At 35.4% G+C, this 6,000-nt stretch overlaps 1 protein-coding gene across 3 annotated transcripts in view; it reads left to right on the top strand.

The window, feature by feature from the left end:
* Uri1 (URI1, prefoldin-like chaperone) overlaps window positions 1-6,000 on the top strand; it is a 67,908-nt gene that overhangs the window by 12,425 nt on the left and 49,483 nt on the right. The gene's annotated exons all lie outside the window — the stretch shown is intronic.

Below are 6,000 nucleotides of genomic sequence, written 5' to 3'. Positions count from 1 at the left end.
TTTTTTTTTTTTTTTTTTTTTTTTTTTTGGGTGGGTACTGGGGATCAAACTTGCAACCTTGCACTTGCCAGGCAGGCGCTTATGCCACTGAGCTGTATCCCCAGCCCCTGTAGTGAAAAATTTTAAGAATGAAGTTCCTCTTTTTCAGTAAGTGTTCTTTTCATAGCTAGAGTAATCCATATATTGTCTTTTTTAAAATAAATTATGTGATACTGTATATATAGCTAGGTTTCTTATTTCTGTTCCAGTTGATTATTTGCCTATACCAAAGCTAGTACTACATTTTCTTAATTGTTTTACCTTTATAATAGATTATGATATTTGGTAATAAAATTCTTTTTTTTTTCAGGATTGCTTTAACTTTTTTTGTATATATTTTAGGATTACCTTTTCGTATTTACAAATTAACCTTTGGGAGTTATGTTTGTTTGTTAGTTTTTGAGGTAGGGTCTCCCAATATAGTTCAGGCTAGCTTTGAACTCACTGTGTAGCCCAGACTGGCCTCAAACTCACAGTGATCCTCCTGTCTCAGCCTCCCAAGTGCTGTGATTACAGGCATGTGCCACCACAACCAGTCCTTTGGGAGTTATGCTTAGTGTACTTTGAATCTAAAGGTAAATTTTGGGGAAAAGTGACCTAGTTATAATGTTAGGTTTTACATTCATGAGCATAGTATGTATTTCCACTTAGTTCTATACTTATTACATGCTTTTTTTTTCTTTTTTTTAAACTTTGAGGTACCAGGGATTAAATCCATGGCCTCTGCGTGCTATTAGCTTTTGCACATAGACTTATTCCTAGATATTTACTTTTATTACATTTTATAGCTTAATTGCTATTCATTTTTGTTGATATGTGTATATATGTGTTTTTATATACTGACTTAAATTTATTTGAATTGTAACTGCCTTAAGTTTATTTTGAATTTTAACTGCTTCTCTGTATACTGTGATGGTCTATATGTAGCTATATATGGCATGTTGTTTGTAAATAATGGCAGTCATATTATTTCCAGTTCTTAAGACTTTTTATGTTTTTATTAGTGTGTGTGTTTTGTTTTTTGCCTTATTGTATGAGCTAGAACCTTTAGTATAGTGTTGAATAAGAGTACTAATGTGCTTCCCATACCAGTAGTTTATGTTATGGTTTAACTACGAAATGTCCTCTAAAGACTCATGTATTGAGGTCTTGATCTCCTGTGCAACACGATCAGAGGTGGAGCCTAGAGAAGTTACTGGATGATGAGGGCTTCAACTTCCTCAGTGGCATAATCCTTGATGGGATCATAATTTGGTGGCATGCATTATTGGAAGATGAATAGGAGGTGGGCCCTACTTAAAGGGAGTGAATTATGGGGATATCTTGGTTACTTTTCTCTCATTGCTGAAACAAAATACCCAACGCCCAAAATTAAGGCAGGAAAGGTTCATTTAGCTTACAGTTTGTGGAGGTTTCAGTGCAGACTTGGCTGGATCCAAAGCAGAGTGGCACATGGCAGAGAGCAACAGTTCATGACAGTGGAAGACAGCAAAAGCAACAAGAGCAAAAGAGGAGTGGTGGCAAGCAGCCTCTTTCCATCCCTTACATTGTAATGTAAACTAGCCCCTCCCAGGGTAGGTGTAGCACTAACATCCATAATTCCAACATTGGACCATGAATCAATCATAAACTCTAGAAGTCTCCCCCCATGACTGCGTGAGGCTTTGCAGGGGGGCATGCAGACATAAACCGTAACAGGGGGCATGATCTTGAGGACTTTATCTGGTCCTTGGCCCCTTTCTGTGTGGCTTTGTTTCTCATTGTTTCCTGGCTGTCAGGTGTTCAGCAGCTTTCTCCTGCCATATGTTATTAACATTATGTTCTATTTTACTTCAGGTCCATGGCAGTGGAACCAGCCAGCCTTGGATGCAAACCTCTTAGCCCCAATAAATCGAAAATGAAAGTATAAGTAAGGACCAAAACGTGTAATAGGTAGAAGGAAATGGGAAGAAAATGTTTAAATGAAGCGGGGAACAAGGGAAGGGAGGGATAAAGGAAAGAAGAGAGAAGAAAAAAAGGGAATAGAAGGAAAAAATGGAAATGAAGCATTTGTAAATAGAGGAAGAGGGACTGAAGGGAGGGGAGAGGAATGGAAAAAAAGAAGCAAGGTATGTCATGTATAGGTACAAATTTCCTATGATGAATGTTATAATTATGTACATCTAAAAATGTACGAATAAAATAACAAAATATATTAAGGTACTTTGTGAAAATAAGGATTTTTTTCCATTTTGAGTTGACTAATTTTACCACGAATGAATGGTAAATTTCATTAAATGCTTTATTTGAGATATTAATGTGGTAGATTGTTTTCTTTTTAAAATTTTTTTAGCACTTGGTTGCAGTACATAATTTATTATATTCCACATGAGGAGTTGGTACATAACACATCCTAATTCTTTTTTATCCCCTTCTCTTTCTCCCTTCTTCCCATCTCTTGGCACCCTTCCCTTTATTTTAATTCTTTAAAAATATTAAAACACGATTGCAGACTGGGCATGGTGGTGCACACCTGTAATCCTAACACTCAGGAGGCTGAGATGGGAGGATCTCTGGGTTGAAGCCTGTCAGGGCTACAAAGATAGTTTCAGGCCAGCCTGAAATACATAGTAAGAGTCTGTCTCAAAAAGACAAGAAAGAAACAAAAACAAAAACTACCATTACATTCTTTGGGTAAACTCATGCTATGTTTACCTTTTTAATATATTGTCAAACTAAATTTGACAGTGTTTTGTTAAGATATTTTGGTTTCTGTGTTCCATGAGGGATATTGGTAATTTTCCTTTCTTAATATGTCCATGTTATGTTGGGTTGTCTTTTTTTTTTTTTTTTTTTTTTTTTGTCTTTGAGACAAGGTCTCGCTATGCAGTTCAGGCTGGCCTTGAGCTCACTTTGTAGCCCAGGCTGGCCTCAGCTCACAACGATCCTCCTGTCTCAACCTCTCGAGTGCTGGGATTATAGGCATGCATCACCGTGCCCAGCTGGGTTGTGGTTTTAAGCATTAGATTGGCCTGATAAAACACTTCCCAGTTTTGAGTATTTTATAGAAGAGTTGTTGATTTTAACTTAATTTTTTTTCGTTTTTTAATCTAAATTTTCAGTTTTATTGGCTTAATATTATTTATTATATTCTCGTTTCTATATCTGTACATTTGTAATGATGTCTGCCTTTTAAATTGCTCTTATTTGTAATTCGTGGGAGTTTTCCTTTGATTTGTTTTTCCTAGGGGTTTATCAGTTTTATCAACCTTTTAAATTTTTGACTCTATTGAATTTTCCCTTTTGTATGCCATTTTGTAGGTCACTGATACTTACTTTGTTGTTTATAGTGTTTTTTTTTGAAACTAGGTCTTGCTACACAGTGCAGGTTGGCCTTGAACTTACTGTGTAGCCCCGGCTGACCTCAAACTTGCATCAGTCCTCCTGCCTCAGCTTCTCAAGCATGTGTCATTTTGAATTTTAAATTTTTCTCTTCACAGTTGACCTAGGTATCCCACACATACTGTTATTTTGCTTTCATTGTCAGTAAGTTCAGAAGATTTTCTAAGTTCTTTTGGTATTTGCTTACAGACTCATGAATTATTCAGAAATTTGAGTATTTTACGTTGAATTTGCTTTTCAGTTGTTGTACTATGTTTACTTTTACTGTCATCAGAGTATGTAGTATAATTGCATAATTGAAATCTGAGTGTGGCCTTATATCCTAATGATGGTCTTTTCTTAGCAAATATTCCATAATTTATTTGGAAAGGACGTTAATTTTGCAGCTTTTGAGTTCAGAACGTGTGTTCAGGTTGGTTAAATGTGTTCAAGTATTTTATATTCTTGTTTTTTTTTTGTTTGCTCACTTTCCAGCTATCAAGAGACTTTGTATTATAGTCTGCACTATGGTTATAAAGCTGCTATGGTTATAAAGCTGTGTGTATAAATTTAGGACCATAATAACTTCATGGTCAATTGATCTTTTCGCCATTTTGGAAAAAAATTTTAAAAACATCTCTGGCAGTGCTTTTTGCTTTCAAATCTCTTTTTGTTGGATATTGGTATGTAGTAGTGTATTTTGTTTTATTTTTATGGTATGACATTTTGTAAAAAATCTTCTACCGTTAGTATATTTGTGTTCAAAGTATTTTTACAAACAACAAGCCTGTTTTAATACTTCGTTGACATCTTTTCCTTTTATTTAGAAATGAATTATGTATAATACATTTTATCACTTTTTTATTATTTTGAAGAATTATAGTAAAGTATACCTAACAAAACTTTACCATTTTAATAATTCAGATGTACTCTTCAGTGGCATTAATAACATTCCCTTTTTTTTGGTCTTTTTAAGACAGGGTCTCGCTATGCAGTTCAGGCTGGCCTTGAGATCACTTTATAGCCCAGGCTAGACTTGAACTCACAGCGAGCCTCCCGAGTGCTGGGATTATAGGCATGTACCACCACGCCCAGCAACATTCATGTTATTGATCAACTGTAGTCACCATCAATCTCTAGAACTTTTATATCTTATCTTGTAAAACTAAATCTCTGTACCAAACCATCACTCCATATTTCTCCCCTGTACCCTGATTCCTTGGTAAATACCATTTTACCTTTTCTGTCTCTATGATTTTGATTAGTTTGGGTATCTCATGTAAGTAGAGTCATAGTATTTGTCCATTTGGGCTGGCTTATTTCACTTAGGGTAATGTCTTTGAGGTTTATACATGTTGAAGTATATATCAGAATTTTCTTTTTTAAGGCTAAATAATATTTCACTGTTCAAGTATAGTACTTAAAGATTGTATTATACGATTTTGTTTGTTTTTCTGTTAGTGGATACTTGAGTTGCCTTCGCTTTTTGGCTATTGTGAAAATTGCTGCTGTGAAGATGGGTGTACAGATATATGTGAAGTCTCTGTTTTCAGTCTTTTTGAGTATAACAGAGGTAGAATTTCTGGGTTGTATGATAATTCTGTGAGTAAATTTTGAAGAATTGGTGTACTGTTTTCCACAGTTGCTATGTTATTTTACCTTTGCAGCAGTAATTCATGACATAGTCCAGTTTTTACATACCCTACAATACTTACTTGCTGTATTTGTTTTTATAAAGTATAGCTGTTCTTTAGTTCGTTCTGCATTTTTACTGCTCCTTTAATATTTCTTTTAATGAAAGTCTGCTGGTTCAAAATTCTATTTCTATTGAAAATTTTTAAAATTGTTTCCTTCATGTTTGAGGATCTATTTGCCATGTAAATAGTACAGATTTTCACCTTTTTCAGCACTTAAAGATTTTATTCTGTGTTCCAGTTTCTTTTCTTTTTTTTGAGACAGAGTCTTGCTATGTAGTACCGGTTGGCCTTGAATTCACTATGTAGCCCAGGCTGGCCTCGAACTCTGTGATTCTCCTGCCTCAGCCTTGGAAGTGCTGGGATTACAAGCGTGTACCACCACACCCAGTTTCCGTATTCCAGTTTCAGTCATTTTATGTTGAGGTTAGCTTCAACTCAGATTCTTTTTTTTTTTTTTTGGTTTTTCTGATACAGGGTCTTGCTCGTGGTGTCAAGCTTGCTTATATAGCCCAGGATAGCTGCGAGACCCTGTCAGATTTTCAGTGAAATTTGCCATCTTCCCATATACTTCCCTCATCACTTTCCTGTTTTCTTAAACATATTTAATTATTGTTAATGTCCTAGTTTGTTATCTCCATATCTAGATAGCATGTGTGTTTGTTTTTGTTTTGTTATTCTCTTTCTTTCTTCCTCTTGATACTTAGTTACATGATCCTGTTTCTTGCCATCCCAGTAAATTTTGGTTAAATGCTGGAATTGGTAAATGCTCGTGAAGGTGATATTTTGCTCTGGAAGAGGCTTACCTTTTGCCACAAAGGTAGAGTGAGCTCCTGACCTTAATCCTGGTGATTACTGAGTGAGCTGAGGGTCTGCTGGTGGTTTTGGTTAAGAGATATCTTGCTCC

Source organism: Chinchilla lanigera, unplaced genomic scaffold (genome assembly GCF_000276665.1).
Source record: "Chinchilla lanigera isolate Chin_1 unplaced genomic scaffold, ChiLan1.0 scaffold00067, whole genome shotgun sequence".
In the NCBI taxonomy this organism is placed as follows: domain Eukaryota; kingdom Metazoa; phylum Chordata; class Mammalia; order Rodentia; family Chinchillidae; genus Chinchilla; species Chinchilla lanigera.
This window is presented reverse-complemented; position numbering and strand designations above follow the sequence as displayed.